This window comes from Ranitomeya imitator, chromosome 4 (genome assembly GCF_032444005.1).
Source record: "Ranitomeya imitator isolate aRanImi1 chromosome 4, aRanImi1.pri, whole genome shotgun sequence".
NCBI classification, from domain to species: domain Eukaryota; kingdom Metazoa; phylum Chordata; class Amphibia; order Anura; family Dendrobatidae; genus Ranitomeya; species Ranitomeya imitator.
The window spans coordinates 246,037,755-246,055,093 of NC_091285.1; the positions used below are offsets into that span (position 1 = coordinate 246,037,755).

The window sequence follows — 17,339 nt, forward strand, 5'->3', positions numbered from 1 at the left end:
CGAGTTCGTGGTTCGGCCTCGAGATCCAAGAGCCATCGCTTCATGCTCTGGTTCTTCCATGGTACCAGTTTCCATAACGCCCCTTCCACTACTTCTGAAAGCCTTTCGGAAGCAGAAAGGGCCCCAGTGATCCTCGGAGATCCGCACTGACCACGTCAGTTTTTTGTTTGCGGAGCTAGTATCTTTCCGCCTTATTACAGCAAAACTGCAAGTAGGGACTTTCTCGCAGGGAGTTTTGACACGTAGTTCTTCCCTATCGCATACCGTTAGATCATTGGGACCTTAATGGTCCTGGGAGTCTTACAGTAGACTCCTTTTGATCCAGACAGACTTTACTATAAGGAAAGGTTCCCCTTTTTTCTCTGCGATATCCTCATGCTGACGAGTCTTCGGAGCTAGCTGCTCTGTTCCTTCAGACTTTTTTCCCTTATTACCTTCAAGGCAAGGTTGTCCTCAGGCCATCCCCATCCCTTGTTACCAAGGTGGTATTGTATTACCACTGTTATGAGGGCATTGTTCTTCCCTTCTCTCTTTCGGCACCAGTCCACAAAATGGAATGAGTTTCCCATATTCTGGATGAAGTGAGTGCTCTGAGTAGGTACGTCTCGAGGACGGTGTCCTTCCGAAGGTTGGATGTTTTATTTGGGCTTCCTGACAGTAAGAGGAAGGCTTCCTGACGTTTATAGGAAGGGTTTAGCCGTTTCATCGGCCATGTTAGCCTGGTGGATTCGTTTCACCATCCAGGAGTCCTTCCGTGTTAGATGTCAGCCTATCTCCCTGTCTATCAAGGGTTCTAGGCACCAGGCATCGGCAAAGTATGCCTGCAAGCTTGCGGATTCGTCCAGTCCGCATGCATTCTTGAAGCACTATAATTCCCACACTTCTGCAGATGTGAGTCTGGGCAGGCAGACTCTGCAGGCCACGGTGGCGCACTTGTAAGTAGTGGTTACAGAGGGCCTGATCTGATGTCCCCACCCAGGGACTGCTTTGGGACGTCCCACGGTCTGTGTCCCCCAATGAGGCGAAGGAGAAATAGGGATTTTTGTGTACTCACCATAAAATCATTTTCTCCGAGCAATTCATTGGTGATACAGCTCCCACCCTGTTATTAGCTTATGCTTGTTTTATAATCTGACATGCTATACTCTCATATATAATATCACATGCTATTCGCTCATATGTTGTTATTGATCTCCTACTGCTTTTGCATCGAACTGGTTAGCTGAGAGCCAGCAGGCGGGTGTACACTGCAGGGGAGGAGCTAACTTTCTTTGTATCACTTAGTGTCAGCCTCCTAGTGGCAGCAGCATACACCCACGGTGTGTGTCCCCCAATGAATGGCTGGGAGAAAAGGATTTTACGGTGAGTAGACAAAAATCCCAATTTTTTTATTTTTGGCTGCTGTCACACACTAAATGACACTTTTTTTTGCGGATTTCCATATTTTGATAGCTACAATTTATTTCACATTTTTTCCGACAGTGATGTGAGGGTTTTTTATACTGTACCGCTTATGATAAAATTTATAAGGCAGCTTTATTCTTTGGGTCAATACGATTTACAGGGTCAGTACAACTGTCTTACACAATAAACATTTTTGTAGAAATTTTTTTTTTTTTGCATTGCTTTATTCTGAGATTTATAACTTTTTTTTTATTTTTCTGCTGACGGAGTTGTATGGCAGCTTTTTTATTTTGTTGGACAAGATGATGTTTTCAGCTATACCATTTTTTTTTTTACATTCGTCTTTTTGATAGCGTTTTATTCCACTTTTTGTTTGGCAGTATGATGATAAATAGTGATGAGCGAGTATACTCGTTGCTCGGGTTTTCCCGAGCACGCTCGGGTGACCTCCAAGTATTTGACTGCTTGGAGATTTAGTTTTCATTGCGGCAGCTGAATGATTTACAGCTACTAGCCAGGCTGAGTACTTGTGGGGGTTGCCTGGTTGCTAGGGAATCCCCACATGTAATCAAGCAGGCTAGTAGCTTTAAATCATTCAGCTGCCGCAATGAAAACTAAATTTCCGAGCAGTCATAAATACTCTGTCACCCGAGCATGCTCGGGAAAACCCGAGCAACGAGTATACTCGCTCATCACTAATGATAATTAGTTAGTAATTATGTTTTTTTTTTTTTTTGCCTCGTTTTTAATTCTCTTTAACGGTGTTCACTAAGGGGTTAACTAGTGGGACAGATTCATAGGTTGGGTTGTTCAGAAGGTGGCAATATCAAATATGTGTAGTGTTTTTTTAACATAAATGTATTTATTTATAAATGTTTTTTTTTTTAATTTTTGTAATAGCTTTTTTAAACTTTTTTACATTGTTGCACTATGGAACATTATCTTTATACTGATACTCTGCAATTCTTCTGCACCAAAGCAGGGTCTGACAGGCAGGGAGGAGGTGTGTCAGTTTCTGCTCTGAGCAGGAGCTCACAGGCCACCTTCCGTGAAAGACCTTGAAGGACCCTGTGGCCATCTTACCGGCCGGGGTCACCATGGAGACCATCAGCACAACGCAATCATACTGCGCTGACCTGATGGAATCTCATTCCCTGCGCGATGCACCTCGATGTCGCTGTCGCTATTGACAGGGTCATCGGAGGCATTAAACGTCTGTGATTGTGGGCATTGCAGCAGGTTTCAGCTTTCATATAGAGCTGACACCCGCACTTGATTGCGGCGGCGTTCAGCATAATCCCTCGTGATCGAGAAGACGTACAGTATATGTTGCGGGAACGCAGCTTCAGCAGCGCCGTACATATATAGTACATGTCGGGAAGGGGTTAATGACCAGGCCAAATTTTTAAAATCTGACCAGTGTCACTTTATGTGGGTAATAACTCTGGAATGCTTCAACGAATCCCACTGATTTTGAGATTGATTATTTTTTCGTGACATAGTGTACTTCATGATGGTGGTAAAATTTTGATCAATATGATTGGTGTATATTTCTGAAAATATGAAAAATTTGACCCAAAAATTTAACATTTTGCAACTTTTAATTTTTATTCCCTTAAAGGAAATAGTTATGCAGCACAAATAGTTAATAAATAACATTTCCCACATGTTTACTTTACATCAGCACAATTTTTTTAGATTGTACGCTTGTGAGCAGGGCCCTCATTCCTCTTGGTATCTATTGATTTAAGTGATTATTGTTATGCTGTAATGTCTTTTGTCTGTACAATTTCCCCTCTAAAATGTAAAGTGCTGCGGAATATGTTGGCGCTAAAGAAATAAAATTATGAATTTTTTTAAACATAGTTTTCTTTGTTAGGAAGTTAGAAGAGTTAAAAGTTGACCAACAATTTCTCAATTTTCCAGCAAAATTTACAAAACCATTTTTTAGGGACTACATCACATTGACTTAGAGGGTTCTATATTAGAGAAAATACCAAAAAGTGACACCATTCTAAAAACTGCACCCCTCAAAACCACGTTCAGAAAGTTTGTTAAACCTTCAGGTTCTTCACAGAAATTAATGGAATGTAGAAAGAAAAAATTAATATTTTAACTTTTTTCACCAAAATTTTGCTTTAGCTACAATTTTTTTACTTTTGCAAGGGTAACGGAAGAAAAAGAACCGTAAAATTTGTTGTGCAATCTCTCCTGAGTACGTCGATACTTGATATGTGGGGGAAAGCTACTGTTTGTTCGTATGACCGGTCTCGTAAGGAAGGAGCATTGCTTGACTTTTTGAATGCAAAACTGGCTGGAATCGAGTGTGGATGTAATATCGCGTTTATTGAGCCCCTGATGTGCCTAAACAGTGGAAACCCCCACAAGGGACCCCATTTTGGAAACTACACCCTTCAATGATTTTATCTAGAGGTATAGTGCGGATTTTTCACCCAAAGGTACTACACAGAATTTGATAACATTAGGTTGTCAAATTGAATGTTGTCATTAGTGTTATGTGCAAGTTGCTCCGTTACTTCAGTGTTTGCATTGGGGTGCTTGGGTATGTACCAAGTATCACGGGTGCTCATGCGACCCTGATGCAAACTCAAGTAGCAACCACTTGCACTCAACACTAGTCGGCATATCGTCGTCATATTTTTTTAAACTTTGAAAAAATCCTAACTCTAGCCCAACCCTAACCTTAATGGCAAAGAATGAAAGAAATAAAAATTATAAAAAAATAAAATGTAATCTGACTAAATGGATTACACAGGGGGCGGGGGGAGTGACATACTAATTATTGGCCTAGCTATGCTGGATCTCCATCAGCCGTAAAGAGCGCATGTGCTCCATGTATTATATACTACCCTTCTATCCGAACTCCCTATTGACCTGGAGCTTGACACCCTTACTTATTCTAGGGACTATCACAGTGATCAAAATTATTAACCAATAAGAAAAATCTCTGCTGGTGCTGGCCGACAGAACTTGGCAAGTGCACCGAGTATGCGTCCGTCATTTTTTTTTTTTTCCAGGAAGAGTTGCCGGTGGGCCCGGGATGGAGCTGGAGGATCAGGGGATGGCAGAGGTACCCACTATAGCCCAGTTCTTACGGCCGGGATAGCGCTCCCCTGGCTTGCTGCAAACCCCTTCTGGACCATCCATTAGACTGGTAATTTTTTCCCCCTTTCTTTTCCTTTCCTTCACTTTTACCTTGGTCACGTTACACCATTTAGAGATGCACCACTATAACCATGTCACCGGCCCCAAGGTTATACTTTACCAGGGATGTCTAAGTTTCCTTCCTAACAAACGCTTCCCCTTATCCTTTACTTTTAGGATATATGTCAGCTATTTGAAAAATTCCAAAAACGGTGCCAATATTCTCTCGGTGACTGCAAAGGGTATGCTTCATGTCTATTTTTATTTTAATCTTTCTTGGAATCCATGCTCTATGCCATTTTTTCGTATTGCTGATACCCAGTATCTTTTGTTCTTTGATGTCTCCAGCCTAAATGCATCTGCATAATTGCGCCCACACAAACCTGGATATGCTTGCTCTCTCATGTTATGTATATAATGTGTATATATTTTGTATATGAAACGTTCTGATTGTATATATATTTTTTTTATATTTTTTCCAGCGACTATATGATAAAGGCCGGGGTCCGGCCGAAACGTCAACTGTCGCTTCACCCATCACCATAAATAAAATTTATTCACTTGAAAGCATACCTTTCTACTGAGTGCAGTGATTCTATATTTGATTTGTACTACTCTACTCAATCAGCATTAAAAAAAACCAACAGGAAATGGAAAGTGTTACTGAACCTATGCAAATTGATGTAATCCTTAAACCTCTCTCTGCAGTAGAGAAGGAGAGGCGGCGTACAGAGAATCTATGTCTCTATTGTGGTGGCGCTGAACATTTTGCCATCAACTGTAGAAAGTATAATATCTGATAATCCAAATTAGTATTAAACCAAGAAAAACAAAGAAAACTAATCTATCCAATAAACTTTATTAAACAAAATAAGGATAAAAGACTGACACAACACCCAGACCCCTCTAAATGGGGGTGGGTCAATTAAAAAACCTGGCCCAAAAAGATTGTAAAGGGCAAAGGGTGGGAGGGACAACGGGGCCGATAGCAAAAACCCTACACGTCCCTACAAATATTCCCTGCCTGTCTGCGGAGGTTGGCACCCTCTTGGACGCAATATGGCGCCCCCGCTCACCGTCGACTCACCCTTAAGGCCCTATAAGTCCCTCTACATGTATAAAGATACTATACCACAAACAACACCCAATACATGGCCTAACCAAACTCGGGACCAAAAAAAGAGAAAAAACACCAGGTAGTGATTCACCAGTAAAGACAAACGGTCTGACCGTACCAATCCCTAATGCTAAAGTATAACGCCTGAAACTAAGGCTAATACACCCTAAGGAGTCCCTAACCGAGTCTCCCTACCTGTCAGCGGAGGTTGGCACCCTCTTGAACGCAAATGGCGCCCCCGCTCCTCGGCGGCTGCCCCTATTAACCCTGGCTGAATCCCTAAAAGAAGATATATCGGGATACTAAATATGGGTGGTGCCTTAGGGGCTATACTAGTGACCCAGATAAATAGGTCCCTATAGCTCGGTCAGACCCTAAAGATAAAGCAAATAGCAACAATACTTAAACCAATGCTTGCACGGCAATAGGAAAGATGTATATAACAGCTTAACGAATACAACTATATTATGATCACAGTTGGTAAAGTACTCGTATGCAAATACAATGGTTGCGGGGAAAAAAAAAAAAAAAAAAAAACACACAACTGGTGAAAAACATATAAACTTAAAAGGCCTGAAACACTTATCTGTGTTCAGGTCTCGCCTCTACGCGTTTCCCCCCCATGATGTGGTTCCTCAGGAGGCATATGGGAAAAAGAGATACTGTGTGAATAGATCACATCAGAGATACATGTTGTGCCTGGTTGCAGGACCTGCAACCAGGCACAACATGTATCTCTGATGTGATCTATTCACACAGTATCTCTTTTTCCCATATGCCTCCTGAGGAACCACATCATGGGGGGGAAACGCGTAGAGGCGAGACCTGAACACAGATAAGTGTTTCAGGCCTTTTAAGTTTATATGTTTTTCACCAGTTGTGTGTTTTTTTTTTTTTTTTTTTTTTTTTTTTTTTTTTTTTTCCCCGCAACCATTGTATTTGCATACGAGTACTTTACCAACTGTGATCATAATATAGTTGTATTCGTTAAGCTGTTATATACATCTTTCCTATTGCCGTGCAAGCATTGGTTTAAGTATTGTTGCTATTTGCTTTATCTTTAGGGTCTGACCGAGCTATAGGGACCTATTTATCTGGGTCACTAGTATAGCCCCTAAGGCACCACCCGTATTTAGTATCCCGATATATCTTCTTTTAGGGATTCAGCCAGGGTTAATAGGGGCAGCCGCCGAGGAGCGGGGGCGCCATTTGCGTTCAAGAGGGTGCCAACCTCCGCTGACAGGTAGGGAGACTCGGTTAGGGACTCCTTAGGGTGTATTAGCCTTAGTTTCAGGCGTTATACTTTAGCATTAGGGATTGGTACGGTCAGACCGTTTGTCTTTACTGGTGAATCACTACCTGGTGTTTTTTCTCTTTTTTTGGTCCCGAGTTTGGTTAGGCCATGTATTGGGTGTTGTTTGTGGTATAGTATCTTTATACATGTAGAGGGACTTATAGGGCCTTAAGGGTGAGTCGACGGTGAGCGGGGGCGCCATATTGCGTCCAAGAGGGTGCCAACCTCCGCAGACAGGCAGGGAATATTTGTAGGGACGTGTAGGGTTTTTGCTATCGGCCCCGTTGTCCCTCCCACCCTTTGCCCTTTACAATCTTTTTGGGCCAGGTTTTTTAATTGACCCACCCCCATTTAGAGGGGTCTGGGTGTTGTGTCAGTCTTTTATCCTTATTTTGTTTAATAAAGTTTATTGGATAGATTAGTTTTCTTTGTTTTTCTTGCCATCAACTGTCCTAATAAAAGGACCATAGCCTTCACAAATGCCAGGACTGAAAGCGATTTAGACTTTTTTGAACAGGCAGATCCGGCTATGCAGGCCACCTCATTTGTATGCAAGATAAACACAAAGAGTAATCACCATCATATAATTTTGTCGTTCCAATACTGGTCATTAGGGTTGAGCGACCTTTACTTTTATAGGATCGGGTCGGGTTCACGAAACCCGACTTTTTCAAAAGTCGGGTCGAGTGAAATTGGCCGATCCTATAAAAAAGTCGGGGTCGGCCGAAACTCGAAACCCAATGCAGTGCATTGGGTTTCCAATGGTTCCCAGGGTCTGAAGGAGAGGAAACTCTCCTTCAGGCCCTGCGATCCATATTTAAGTGTAAAATAAAGAATAAAAATAAAGAATATCGCTATACTTACCCTCTGACGCGCCCTGGTACCAACCGGGAACCTTCCTTCCTTCGAATCAACGCTTTCAGGACCTTGCGGTGACGTCGCGGTTTGTGATTGGTCGCGCGACCGCCCATGTGACCGCCGCGCGACCAATCAGAAGCCGTGACGTCACCGCAACGTCACCGAAGGTCCTGGAAGCGCTGATTCTTAGGAAGGAAGGCTGCCGGAAAGAAGCAGGGCGCGTCCGAGGGTGAGTATATTCCTATTAGGTATAATAGCACCCTCGGACGCGCCCTGTTTCTTTCCGGCAGCCTTCCTTCCTAAGAATCAGCGCTTCCAGGACCTTCGGTGACGTCACGGCTTCTGATTGGTCGCGCGGCGGTCACATGGGCGGTCGCGCGACCAATCACAAGCCGCGACGTCACCGCAAGGTCCTGAAAGCGCTGATTCGAAGGAAGGAAGGTTCCCGGTTAGTACCAGGGCGCGTCAGAGGGTAAGTATAGCGATATTTTTTATTTTGATTCTTTATTTTACACTTAAATCTGAATTCCGATACCAATTCCCGATATCTTAAACATATCGGAAATCGGTATCGGAATTCCGATTCCAGATTCAGAAGATCGCCGACTTCATGGCCGACCCCACACAGGGGTCGGGTCGGGTTTCATGAAACCCGACTTTGCCAAAAGTCGGCGACTTCTGAACGTGGCCGACCCGTTTCGCTCAACCCTACTGGTCATAATTGTGTGCCAAAAAATACAATGTCCTCATCCCCCCCCCCCCCCCCTTATACTTACCCGGCCTCCCGGTGTCCGCGCCGCCATCCTGCAAAATGGCGGGCGCATGCGCAGTGCGCCCGCCGAATCTGCCTGCCGGCAGATTCGTTACAAAGTGCATTTTGATCACTGAGATATAACCTATCTCAGTGATCAAAATAAAAAAAATAGTAAATGACCCCCCCCCCCCCCCCCTTTGTCACCCCCATAGGTAGGGACAATAAAAAAATTAAGCATTTTTTTTTTTTTTTTTCACTAAGGTTAGAATAGGGTTAGGGGTAGGGTATTTTCAGCCATTTTAACCTAAAAAACTTCCTAGAAAACACACAGACTCTCTGCATAGAAAACTGCATAAAAAAAGCATCAAAAAACGCATCAAAAACGCACCAAAAAAAGGACATGCGTTTTCTGCAAAGAGCTGCGGTTTTTAGTCCTGAAAAAAAGGAGGGAAATCAGGAACGTGTGAACATAGCCTTAGAGAAAGACTTTATTCAACCTTCTTCCCCACCAGCTGGAGCACCCTTGTTTTTTTGTAGAAAAGAAGGACTCAACCCTGGCCATGTATTGATTATAGAGAAATAAAATTATCATTAAGAATCGCTACCCACTCCCCTTAATCCCTGAGTTGCTGGAGAGACAGCGTTCTGCTAGAATTTTTTACCAAACTCAAGGGATTATAAAAGGGGTTTATAATCTCATACGAATCCGCCCGGTAGATGAGTGGAAAACCGCCTTCAGAGCTAGATATGGACATTTTGAATATCTGGTTATGCCTTTTGGCTTTTCGTTGCCCCTGCCACTTTTCAGCACTCAAGCAATAATGTTTTTGAGATTTTTTGGATCGATTTGTTGTTGTTTATCTTGATGATATTCTTATTTTCAGATTTCATATTTTTGAGGACCATCGCATGTCCAGTTAGTCCTGGAACATCTGCTGGAAAACCATCACTATATCAAACTCCAAAAATGTGAATTTGAACAAACCAGAACTCGATTTCTGGGATATATCATCTCCCCAGAAGGTCTGAGTATGAATCCCAGTAAAATCAGAACGGTAGTTGACTGGTCTACCCCAATAATTTTAAAAGACGTTCAGAGCTTTATAAGATTTGCTAATTTCTACAGAAGATTTATTAAAAACTTTTCAAAAATAATTTTACCAGTTACTTCACTCACAAAGAAAACCAAAGTCTTTTTTGGTCTCCAGAGGCACATATGGCATTTGACAAGCTAAAGACACATTTTACTTCCGCACCATTACTTGTCCATCCAAATCCTGAGTTGCCGTTTGTTGTCGAAGTAGACGCCTCAGACTCTGCGGTGGGAGCCGTTTTATCACAGCAAGTTGGAGACAAAATGCAGCTTCATCCTTATGCATTTCTTTCTCATACCATGTCAGGTGGAGAAAAGAACTATGACATTGTAAATTGTAAAGCCATTAAAATTGAATTCTCCGAATGTAGACATCTTTTGGATGGAAGGGGCCAATCATCCGGTAACTGTTCTTACTGACCACAAAAATTTGGAATTATCTGTATAGCTAAGATGTTGTCTGCAAGACAGGCACGTTGGTCCTTATTTTCTCCAGGTTTCATTTTATAATTTATTGGCCTGGTTCAAGCAATGGCAAGAATGATGCTCTGTCCAGGATATTTGCTGAACCTGGACCCCAGGAGAGCACTGACTGTACCATTCTTGGTCCAAAAAATTACTTGACTCCAAAGAATTTTTGACAAGTTAAGAGGGATACCAAACTGACTTCTTTCTTAACCATCCTTTTAGAGACATCGATCTTTCTTTTACAGAGGGATTTTGGAGGCAGGACCACCAAATATACAGTGGGTACGGAAAGTATTCAGACCCCTTTAAATTTTTCACTCTTTGTTTCATTGCAGCCATTTGGTAAGTTATTATTATTTTAATTTTTATAGAGCCATTTATTCCATGGTGGTCTACATGTGAAAAAAGGGGCATACATAGATAAGTACAATCAACATGAGCAGTACAATGCACACACAAGTACAGAAGTGAAAAGTTCACACTCTGCACCCCATCTTGACTGAAAAAAACAGAATTGTAGATTCTTTTGCAAATTTAATAAAAAAGAAAAACTGAAATATCACATGGTCATAAGTATTCAGACCCTTTGCTCAGACACTCATATTTAAGTAACATGCTGTTCATTTCCTTGTAATCCTTTTTGAGATGATTCTACTCCTTCATTGGAGGCCAGATGTGTTTAATTAACTGATAGGACTTGATTTGGAAAGGCACACACCTGTCTATATAAGATCTCACAGCTCACAGTGCATGTCAGACCAAATGAGAATCATGAGGTTTTTCTTTTTTTGTAAATTTGCAAAAAATACTAGAGTTCTGTTTTTTTTTTCAGTCAAGATGGGGTGCAGAGTGTACATTAATGAGAACGAAAATGAACTTTTTTGAATTTACCAAACGGCTGCAATGAAACAGAGTTAAAAATTTAATACATATTTACCGTATTTTTCGCTTTGTTAGACGCTCCGGATTATAAGACGCACGCCAAATTTTGAGGAGAAAAATAGGAAAAAAACTTTTTTTAATAAATTGGTGGGGCGTCTTATAATCCATGCGTCTTATTACTCACCAGGGGTTGTGGCTGCAGCGGATCAGGGTCCCAGGGTCGATGCTGGAGGCAGGAGTGGAGCATTGCTGCAGGCTGGGATGAGGGGGTCTGCAGGGGGGCTCCTGTGCTGCAGGCTGGGATGAGGGGGTCTGCAGGAGGGCTACTGTGCTGCAGGGGAGCTCCTGTGCTGCAGGGCTGTCTCCGGGGCTGCAGGACTGTCTCCGGGGCTGCAGGGCTGTCTCCGGGGCTGCAGGGCTGTCTCGGGGGCTGCAGGGCTGTCTCCGGGGCTGCGGGGGGCTCTGGCGACATTTTGTGAAAGATCAGAGCCCCCCGGCAGTTCGTCCATGCGTTCCTGTATGACTGACTCCTGGAAAATGGCCGCCGGAATCTCGAGAGATGAGATCTCATCTCTCGAGATTCCGGCTGCCATTTTCCCGGAGTCAGTCATACTGGAACTAACTCTGGGAAAATGGCCGCCGGAATCTCGAGAGATGAGATCTCAGCCCTGAGATCTCATCTCTCGAGATTCCGGCGGCCATTTTCGCCGGAGTCAGTCATACTGGAACTAACTCCGGGAAAATGGCCGCCGGAATCTCGAGAGATGAGATCTCAGCCCTGAGATCTCATCTCTCGAGATTCCGGCGGCCATTTTCGCCGGAGTCAGTCATACTGGAACTAACTCCGGGAAAATGGCCGCCGGAATCTCGAGAGATGAGATCTCAGCCCTGAGATCTCATCTCTCGAGATTCCGGCGGCCATTTTCCCTAAGTCAGTCATACAGGAAAGCATGGACGAACTGCCTGGGGGCTCTGGTCTTTCACAAAATGTCGCCAGAGCCCCCCGCAGCACCGGAGTTTCCAGGATCTCCCAGGACAGCAGCGGACAACCGCGGCAGCGGTGGCGGGCGATAGTGGGCGGCGGTGGGCAGCAGCGGACACCCCCTCATCCCAGCCTGTAACAGTAAGCGGTATATCTGCTTTGTAAGACGCACCCCCATTTCCCCCCCAAATTTGGGGGAAATAAAGTGCGTCTTACAAAGCGGAAAATACGGTATATATAAATTCTGACATACAATATATATATTTATCTATGTCCCCGAATCTGCTCGACTTAGTCCTCAAATGTGTCCATGATTCTAAGCTTGTAGTACACCCTGGAGTACTTGAAATGTAAGAGCTACAGCTTCATTCTTTTTGGTTGCCTAATTGTAGGAAAGATGTTGGAAAATATGTTTCTTTCTGTTTTTGTTTTTTTTAAATCAAATACTTTTTATTGAAGAATGCAGAAAGGATAGCATTACATACATAAGCATGCATTAGAGTACAAATGATAATACTTTCCCTATTTTTTAATAAATGTAAATACACCAAGCACATCCCTCCCATAACAAGAACACCTCCGCCAACCCCCCCACCCTCCCGCACGCTTCTACAATCCTTATCCATGTATTACAATGTTGTACACTCTTTTATAACCCTAATATCCTATTTTTGATGAGTTCTGCGGAAGCCAATCTGGGAAAGTCCAACCAGCCCCCGCAGATATTCTCGTAGTGGTTCATCTTGCCTCTTTTCATGTATACGCTTCACTCCATAAGGATTACAAAATTAACTCTATTTACAAGTTCCTTCCTAGTAGGAGGATTTTCATCTAACCAGTGAAATGTGATAGTTTTCCTTGCAACATAAAGCAGTCTGGCTATTGCTAGCCTACCCCATTCATTTGACGCCACCTCCTCTACATGTCCTAAAATACACGTCAATGGATCTCAAGTAATAGTTGCTTCCGTCACTCTTTGTACTAAATTTAGGACCACAATCCAAAATGCCTGTAGTCTTGGACAAGACCATAGCATATGAAGAATATCAGCTTCATCCATCGTGCATCTCGGGCATCCAGAGTCCGCCCTTAGTCCAGCTTTTTTCATCCACACAGGTGTCCTATCCTATGTATAGTGAATATAGTGAATAACTGCGACACCCTCCCAGATTCACTTATAGATATTCTAGGGACATATTGTAAAATCGACTCCCACTGATCATCCGATATGTCTCCCAAATCCCTTGTCCATTTAGCTCTAGCCATCAATGGGTGTCTATCCAAAAACGTATCCAGCAATCCACTGTAAATTAGCGATATAAGACCCTTAGTACCCCTCTGTGGACCAAGTATATTCAACATACTGTCACTCTGTATCACTATCGGTGACCTTCTCCACTGTCTAGAGAATGCGTTTCGCAACTGCAGATACTGGTAGAACATATTATGCTCCAAAGGGAACTCCTTCCTGAGTGTTTTAAATGTTTTAAATGTCTCCCCATCTAGCAGCTGCGACACATACCATATACCTATTCTTCTCCATTGTCCAAAATTCCGTAGACTTAGCAGTTCAGTCAGCCGGGGGTCATACCAAATGGCTGTGTATCTCATGTATTCCCCTATACCCCTCCATGGCTTTATTTTTTTCCACAGTTTTTCAAGCAACGCCAAAGTTGGAAACCTTTTAGGATTCAGATGAAATTTACCCGCCTCCAGAGCAGCCAACAGCGGACCCCTCCCCACCCAATGAGAAATAACCTTCCCCACTGAGCTTACAAGATCAAGATCCCCCCATCCCACCAAATGCTAGCACTGGGACCCTATGTAATACAATCATGGGTTGGGAACTGCGAAACTTCCATCATATTTTGGACGTTGCAACAGTTCTAACTTAATACGTGCTCGACCTCCTTTCCATATCAAATCACGGAAAATGGCGGTAATTTTATAAAATCTATTTTGAGGCAGCCAAACCGCTGCATTGTGTAGCACATACAAAAGCTGAGGCATATGTATCATCTTTATTAAGTTAGCACGCCCGGACATTGTTAAATTTAATTTCCTCCATGCAGTAATCTTCTGTTTAAATTTACCTAGCAGCGGGTTCAAATTAAGTCTTTCATAATCTTCAATATTATTTGACACCCTGATGCCCAGGTAAGTGAATTCTGTAACCACTTGAACCGGAGTTGGCTGATCTCCTACAACAAGAGTCCCACCATCCAGCGGTAACAAAACAGACTTATCCCAGTTGATGCAGATCCCAAATATACAGGCATATTCGTCTAGAACCTTCATCACTGTCCCCAGGGAACCCTCCGCATCTCCCAAAAAATAGCAACATGTCGTCAGCATAGAGTGCCACTTTTTCTTCATGTATCCCATATTTAAAACCTACCGTATATACTCGAGTATAAGCAGAGATTTTCAGCCCAAATTTTTGGGCTATTTTCAGCCCAAATTTTTGGGCTGAAAGTGCCCCTCTCGGCTTATACTCGAGTCACGGTCGGCGGTGGTGTCGGCGGGTGAGGGAGAGAGAGGTCTGAGACATACTCACCTGCTTCCGGCGCTCCTGGCGCTGTCCCTGCAGTCCCACGGTCTTCGGTGCTGCAGCTCTTCCCCTGTTCAGCGGTCACGTGGGACCACTCATTAAACTTATGAATATGGACTCCACTCCCATGGGGTGGAGCCGCATATTCATTCCTCTAATGAGCGGTGCCAGTGACCGCTGACAGAGGAAGAAGCTGCGGCACCCGGAGACCAGCTGTCCGGGAGAAGGAGCGGGACGCCTGGGGCAGGTAAGTATTACATATTCACCTGTCCACGTTCCACCCGCCGGGCGCCGTTCCATCTTCCCGTCCTCTGGCTCTGACTGTGCAGGTCAGAGGACGCGATGACGTATAGTGTGCGCGCCGCCCTCTGCCTGAACAGTCAGTGCGGAGAGACGCCGGGACGGGACGCTGAGGAGCTGCAAGCAAGAGAGGTGAGGATGGCATTTTTTTTTTTATTGCAGCAGCCGCAGCATTATATATACCGGTAGCACAGTTTTATATGGCACATCTATGGGGCAATAATGAACGGTGCAGAGCACTATATGGCAGAGCTTTCTATGGCACATCTATGGGGCAATAATGAACGGTGCAGAGCACTATATGGCAGAGCTTTCTATGGCACATCTATGGGGCAATAATGAACGGTGCAGAGCACTATATGGCAGAGCTTTCTATGGCACATCTATGGGGCAATAATGAACGGTGCAGAGCACTATATGGCAGAGCTTTCTATGGCACATCTATGGGGCAATAATGAACGGTGCAGAGCACTATATGGCAGAGCTTTCTATGGCACATCTATGGGGCAATAATGAACGGTGCAGAGCACTATATGGCACAGCTTTATATGGCACATCTATGGGGCAATAATGAACGGTGCAGAGCACTATATGGCACAGCTTTATATGGCACATCTATGGGGCAATAATGAGCGGTGCAGAGCACTATATGGCACAGTTTTATATGGCACATCTATGGGGCAATAATGAACAATATGGAGCATTATATGTGGCACAGCTTTATATGGAGCATCTATGGGGCAATAATGAACAGTATGGAGCGTTATATGTGGCACAGCTTTATACAGAGCATCTATGGGGCAATAATGAACGGTATGGAGCATCTATTTTTATTTTTGAAATTCACCGGTAGCTGCTGCATTTCCTACCCTAGGCTTATACTCGAGTCAATAAGTTTTCCCAGTTTTTTGTGGCAAAATTAGGGGGGTCGGCTTATACTCGAGTATATACGGTACAATATTTTGATCCCTTCTAATCACTGCCGCCAGTGGCTCTAGTGCTATAGCAAACAATAAAGGGGATAAAGGACATCCCTGTCGTGTGCCTCTAAACAAGGAAAACCCCTCAGACATTCGCCCATTATCACGTACCTTGGCCCTAGGAGCAGTATACAACGACTGAACCCATTTGGTAAACACTTCCCCAAAGCCCATGTGCTGCAACGTAGCCCACAAGTATTTCCACTCTACGCTATTGAATGCCTTGGCCGCATCCAACAACAAGATCGCTCTATGCCCTTGACTATCCGCTGTTGTGAATTCCGTTTTTGGGCTCCCTCCGGTGGTTGTAAATGGCACTTTTGTGAATTCTGCCCTTGGGCTCCCTCTGGTGGTTTTGAGTGGAACTGCCGCTCCTTGGGTTTAGCTTTAGCAGCTGCTTTCACTAATCATCTCTCCTGGCTCTCCTATTTAACCTGGCTCTAGTCTTCAGCCTATGCCACTTGTCAATGTTTTCTGCTGGATTCACATCTCTGCTTGGATTCTCCTGGTTTCCTGACCAGTTCTGCAAAGATAAGTTCTGGCTTTGCTCATTTCAGTCCACATGTTGTGGACTTATTGTTCTGTGCATTCTATTTTTGTCCAGCTTGTCATTATGGATTTTTTCTGTTAGCTGGAAGCTCTGGGAAGCAGATTTACCCTCCACACCTTTAGTCAGGTGTGGAGATTTTGTAAACTCTGTGTGGATTGTTTTGTAGTTTTTATACTGACCGCACAGTATCCTTTCCTGTCCTATCTATCAAGCTAGACTGGCCTCCTATGCTAAAATCTGATTTAATCTCTGCGTATGTTATTTTCCCCTCCTCTCACCGTCAATATTTGTGGGGGGCTATCTTTCCTTTGGGGATTTTCTCTGAGGCAAGATAGGTTTCCTGTTTCCATCTTTAGGGGAAGTTAGATCTTAGGCTGTGCCGAGGGGTCTAGGGAGCGTCAGGTACCCCCCACGGCTATTTCTAGTTGCGCTGCTAGGTTCAGGGTCTGCGGTCAGTACAGATACCACCTCCTTCAGAGCTTGTCTCATGTTGTTCCTAAACCACCAGATCATAACAATCCGCCTTCACTTGCATGTTAATAAAAAGTCTTCTCAAATTCGTTGCTGTGGATTTGTTAGGCATAAAGCCGACTTGATCCCCATGCACTATAGATGTTATAACTTTATTAAGACGGTTAGCCATCATTTTAGCCAGAAGTTTTGCATTCGTCGTTAGCAGTGAGATTGGGCGATACGAGGCCTGTTCAGTAGGGTCCTTGCCTTTCTTAGGGAGCACAACAATAATTGCCTCCCGCATGGACCGTGGGAGTTCACCTCTTTCCAACCTGCCTTATATACTTCCAGCAAAGCAGGTAGCAAACATTTCCCATATTTTTTGTATACTTCACCGGGCAAACCATCCTCCCCTGGAGCTTTTTCATTAGCCATAGAGGCCAGCGCTACCTCCAGCTCCTTCAAACTAAATGGTCTATCCACTAATC

At 43.8% G+C, this 17,339-nt stretch overlaps 1 protein-coding gene and 1 long non-coding RNA gene across 3 annotated transcripts in view; both read left to right on the top strand.

Annotated features, from left to right (window-relative positions):
• The window catches only part of APPL2 (adaptor protein, phosphotyrosine interacting with PH domain and leucine zipper 2), a 173,440-nt gene that overhangs the window by 71,580 nt on the left and 84,521 nt on the right, over positions 1-17,339 (top strand). The gene's annotated exons all lie outside the window — the stretch shown is intronic.
• LOC138675871 (uncharacterized) lies at positions 4,749-5,138 on the top strand. Its single transcript, XR_011320724.1, has 2 exons — positions 4,749-4,811; positions 5,052-5,138. It is a non-coding gene; the product is annotated as an uncharacterized lncRNA (long non-coding RNA).